The following is a 6,244-nucleotide window of genomic DNA, read 5'->3' on the forward strand; positions in this document are numbered from 1 at the left end:
ACAATTGGGTTAGATAAGATAACAAGTTTATCTGCTATCGACTTTTATCTCTAGTTAACCCTAATAAGTATTCAATTGACTCAATTATGATCAGTCGATTGATACTCATACAATTGTGGCAACTAGATAATACGACAAGTTTATCTTATCCAACGGTCATATTGATCAATTCAAGCAGTTGACTGAGTAGCTTAGTTGACTGAAACCAATATCACTTAACTTGATTTTGATTTGATTAAGGATGACCTAAGACTGGTCAATGGGTGCAAAGGAAGTAAGTCCCGAAGACATAAGATCTTTTGACATCAATATTTTTAACATTGTGAATAGTATTTTTCAACACGAAGAGTACCTTTAGTTGGCTCCTTGAATGAATTAAATAAATAATATTTTTGACATAAATATTATTTTCAGTCTGAAAATAAAATAAAAAGTTATTCAATTGACTCGGGCAGTCAACTGGCATGGCAGTATTTTATATCATGAAACGTTTCAGCATGAAATTAATTATTCAATCGGCTCGATTAGTCAACTAATGGTTTTCCACATTGAACAAAAGGTTTTGAAATCGGCTTGGGAAATCAATCTAAGCATTTCATATCCAACAAAAAGGTCTTCAGTTGGTTGATGGAGTCAACTCATGTTTTCTTAGAATGAACAATAGGTTCAGAAGTCGATCAACTTATGGTTGTTTCGGAAAATAATTAATTAAGATGCAGGCTTACCATTTCCTACGGTGTCGACTATATTAAGCACAACAATCGATCACTATATTAAGCACAACAATCGACTGGTGGTGTGCAAGTAGGCGATTCATAGTGATGAAGATAAAAGGTTGCGAGCTACTTATCTTATAATCAACAAGGCTTTGTTAGATCTATTTGAAGGGGCTCCAGTGTGAGTGTTGGTGCATTCTAGTCATAATTGATGACTTCTCATGAATCACCTAGGTAAACTTTATAAATCATAAGACTGACACACTAGATAGATTCATCCAATTTTGCAAACTAGATGAAAATGTGAAAAATACTAAAATCAATAAAATCCAAAGTAACCATGGGTGTAAATTCAGAAACCATAAGTTTACCAAATTTGTGTCTATAAAATGGGTACAAATATAAATTTTCCTATCCTAGACTTCCATAACAAAATGAGATTGTATAATGTAGAAGAAAAATGATATGCTCAAGGAAAGAATCTCAATGAAATACTCAAGGATAGACACATAAAATGATGGGACCCACTAAAAGTGAAATGGTGGACCATGAATTTATGTGTCTATTCTTGAGCATTTCATTGAGATTTTTCCTTGAATGTATCATATATAGCTCAATGTAGAAATTGAGTCCTACAAGAAGCATCTAGAATAATGTTAAATAGATACTCTCTTCTAGGTTACTTTTAGGCCGAGATAGTTAATGCAACATATTATGTACAAAACCATGTCTACATAAATTAATTTCAACAATGGACACCTTATGAAATTTCTTATAACAAGTCACCTACTATTAACCGCTTAAGAGTGCCCGGTTCTAAAGTATAAACCCTAAATACAAAAGACAAATTGTAAACAAATCAACTAAATATGATGAAGGAATCTTTATTGTATACTCAATGTCGAGTAGAGCTTATTGGGTCTACAATAAGAGAACATTAAAAATTGAAGGATTTGTTAACATCATTTTTTATAACAAAATATACTAAAACTTATCCATGTAAATCACAATACAGAGTGTTTTGGTTAAGTTGTGCAGATGTATTGACTTTTTGTGACGAAGGTTTTTGATGGTTTTGTGACTTGAGGTCTTTGAGATTGGAGAAGGATGATGCTTTTAAGGGATTGCAGAATAAGAAGCATCGAAGCATGACAAACTAAGGAGGTGAACTACATGAAGTATGGCATGGGAAGGAGCCAAGGGCTTTTTGCTTTTAAGGGACAAGAGAAGACCTCAGAGTTTGGATGAACTCACATGAGATGTGAGTGGAGTGAAATGAATACACGGGACAAAGACTAGTTAAGTAACTTAGGCAGACTAGTGGAGCAGTTGACTAAGGATTGATGAGTTGGCTGATGCTAAGCTCAATTGACTATTGCTAAAACGATCAGATTCAAACACTATTAGTGTTAGTCCTAGTACTAATTATGAGATGATGGTAAAGGATTTCTTTTATATCATATTTCATTATTAATAAAAGGTAAAGTTGGTTATTATATTTATTTCAATTCAATGCCGAATGAATAAGTATAATAATGTCCTAGAGTAGCAGGTTCTAATCTATAACATATCAATTGGTTGTATTGATAGTGAGATATTATAGATATACATAGAACACTACTTTTAAGTATTCCTAGTCAAGCATTAATATGTAAGGATAATATTAATGTGTTGAGACTAGCATGTAGGTCAACGAATGATTTAATCTCACAAGTCATGAATATGAGATATCAGGTTGATACATGGGTATATATTAGAGAATATATACTGAATGACCCGCCATGAGAATGTTTTATGGATCGTTATATGAGTGTCATAAATATTCTCATGTGACTATTGATATGATTAGTCCTTAGACCTGAAGTCACTACAGTTCCTTACATAATGCGTTGTATACTTTGGTATCGACAAACATCACCTACAACAGGGTGGACTATAAAGTCGATCACTGGGTATGCAATAACTTATGCGGAGGGATGTAAGTGATGTAGATGGGATATATCCCTTCCATTGTTGGCGCAGCGGCGGGGCCGACCAGAGGGCGCAATGTCTATAAAAAAAATAAAACCTTTCCTTATTTCAACTAAGATTAGTAGCACTATCACAATAATTATATAAAAAAAAATGAACAACTAATACAATTAAAAGAGGCTAACAAATTTAACTTGGTTACAACCTATGTGGTTGTTAATCCAAAGCAGTTGCAAAGCTCCACTAGAAATATCTCCTTTGTGAAGTTGGAGAAGCCACTTACAATCTATGAAAACCTCAAAAAGACTAGAAAATTAATTACAGAAGTTGTTGTTTATTTCCTAGGTGCAGGAGTCTTTTTATAGCCCCTGGGAAATCTCATCCGAAACTTGAGGGCGCCTCCAAAGGGCTTGGAAGGAATCTCCAGCGAGGCAGCAGTAGACAAAGGTTTATCCGCTGCTAACGACCACTTTGGCCAGGTCGAGGGCGCCTTCCATGCTTATGGAGGGCGCCCTCCATGCTTATGGAGGGCGCCCTCCGCCTAAAGGTGACGGAGGTGCTGGCGCGCCTCGGAGGTGTTGGCGCGCCTCGGAGGTGCTGGCACGCCTCGGAGGCGCCTTCAACCTTTGTTCAGGGTGCCTCCAACAGGCTTAATCAGCTCCTTTTGCTTTCCTGCTACTCTGATCGCTTGGGTGATCTCGGCCATCCAAAATAGGGCTCACCCGAACCCAATTTTCGGTCTTCTCCTCGAGCAGGCTTCCCCTCCGGCTTCTCGTCCCTCTAACGTCGTGTACGTTCTTCTTGTCCACTGGTGTACTTTTCCACAGCTCTTTCGTCCCTCGGATGCACCTAGCCTGTCAGCTCCCTTCCCGTGCCATCCTTCTTGTTGGCTGTGTCTTCCGCTTGACTTCCTGTGCTCCTAAGTTCCTACACATTTAGACACATGGATCAAAACAAAATAGGACCCGACCTAACTTGATTGATCACATCAAAACAACCACGGGATCCAATAATCTTCCTTTTTTTATGTGCATCAACCCAAGTTCAAATTAGGGTAATAATGAGCAAGTAGTAATAAAAGAAATTACAAATAAAATATTTTAAGTATAAAGTTTGCAATAAAAAAAATTACAACACTAAGTATAAAATAAACTGATTTGAATTCAGAATTTGAAAAAAAAAGCCTAACTCCCCCTAAATTTGTATCTATTCCTCCCCCTTTGATCACATCAAAAAATAGGATAAAAATATGGAAATTTAAGTTTTAAGAAAATTTGACTTAATAAAACAAGTAAAAGAAATTTAAAACAATTTCTAAGTTATGGAATTTTCCAAAAAATTACAAACATTGAAAACATTATCTTAATTAATTTCACAAGTTTATCAGTTTGTCAATTAAATATTCAATTCAATAATTGACTTCCAGGTTGTGGTGAGGCATTAGACCTTCTTAATTATTGGATCATCAACTACTTCTAGACAAAACCTTTTAAAGAATTTAAACATTTAACTTTTCTGAAAGCCTTAAAAAAATATTTTAATCTAAGTATGATCTTGGAACCCAATATAGGTTCTTTCCTACTGGATTAACTAAAAATTTGGGAGGTAGATGATTTTTTGGAACTTTCTTTATTTATCCCTGATGATATCTAATATTCCAATTTAGTGTACCATGAATTCTTAGTTTTGATTTTTGAAAGTTATTTGGTTTTAATCATACATGGTCATTTTTTTAATTTTTTGATTTTTCATTTTCTAATTTTAGATTATCATACAATTCTAGAGGACATGCCTTTGCCAATTTCAATTTTAACTCAGCATTTTCCTTTTCTAATTTCACTAGATCTTTAATAAGAATTTTAATAAAATTAAAGAACTGTTTAGGAGATAGAGCACGTACCTCACTTACTTTAATTTCTGATGCTCCCCCTTCATCGTTACTTTCTTCCGATGATCCTCCCCCTTCATCTATGCTCATCTCTGAGCTGCTCTCATCTTCTTCTTGATGGATTGTCGTTAGGGCTAGTCCGGCATATGCTTCGATTTCAGATTCGAAGGATGACGACTCGTCCCACGTGACTATGAGATTATATTTGGGTCGAGCTGGCTTCTTATTCTTTTCCTTGTCTTTGTTCTTCTGTTTCCAGCAGTTATCTTTGATGTTCCCTTCTTCATTGCAATTGTAGCATCAGACGGTCCTTCTATTTCGAAGATGCTTTCTCGTCTACGATTTAAATTTATTAGATTTAATAAATTTATTGAACTTTCTTACCATAAGAGCCGCTTCAACTTCATCAATGGATGCTTCGGAGTCTTGATCTTCCGTCTTTGCTTTTAGGGCAACATTGAGATTTGTCTTTTCTATTTCTTTAGGATATGCAATTCGAGATTCGTGAATTTCAAAAGTGGAAAACAAATTCTCTAGCGTACTGGTGTTAGCCTTTTGCTTGTCACGAAGCGCTCCAAATCAATTTTGATTGAAACTCATTGTAACTAAAAATAACAAATGTAGTAAGGAGTCTCAAGTCGTATTTTTCCAAGGTTAACTAGTGAATATGTGTACTCTAGAATTGATTTAAATTAAATTCTCTCGTAAACAAGGTCAATTAGGCATTACCATTTGATACACATGATAAATTGAATTATATTCTTCTATTTGGCAATAATGCTCTAGTAAATTAAGAATAGAATCAATGGACAATTAAACTCATTTAGACATGATACTTATCCATCTCATCCAATTAACATCAGTAAAATTCGGCTACTAAAGCATCATCTAATCAAACCAATCAATTACCATATCCTCAACTTGCCATAACAGTAAAACTGAATTCTTTTGCCCAAACACACTTGTAAAAACTAATCAGCATCCATTTCATAATAACTAGCTTCAACAATCAAGCCCAAACAAATAATGTTGAATAGAGATAACCATCAAAAACTCAAGTAAAAATTAAACATTCAAGCAAAATCACAGTAACAAAGATTGATTGTTAAGAGCAAAGATTTGCTAACTAATTATCCTAACCTACAAACAAGCTGTAATAGATTTTTAGAAATATATCAGAACCTAAATCAATTCTAATGAGTTAGTAAGGTCAGGATTTGAAAACAAGAAATCAAATCTGTAATTCAAAGATTCAAACAAAAATGAAATCTCAATGTAATGAATCAGATCTGAAGATCTGAGCAAGTTCAAGAACAAATCAAAGACAAAAATAAAGAAAACAAAACCCTAATCTATAGTATTCTACAACCAAAACCGAAACTCAAATCCCTCTACTCTGTTTCTAACAGAAATGCCATTGGAACCTCCCATCAAGCATTCAACTACAAATCTCTAACCTCCAACTATTACCAGGGAATGATCACAGCTCCAAGAAACCTCCCTTTAAGCTCTCACTCGTCTGATAACCTCACCAGCCGAAGAACAGAGCTGAATTCTGTGAATTGCTCAACTAGATCGAACGGCCAAATCGTCACAGCCTTGCTGCGGAATGGAGATCGGAAAAGGGTCAGAAACTCCAAGAAACCTCCCTCGAAGCTTTAGTGTATGC

This window comes from Zingiber officinale, chromosome 3A (genome assembly GCF_018446385.1).
Source record: "Zingiber officinale cultivar Zhangliang chromosome 3A, Zo_v1.1, whole genome shotgun sequence".
In the NCBI taxonomy this organism is placed as follows: Eukaryota; Viridiplantae; Streptophyta; class Magnoliopsida; order Zingiberales; family Zingiberaceae; genus Zingiber; species Zingiber officinale.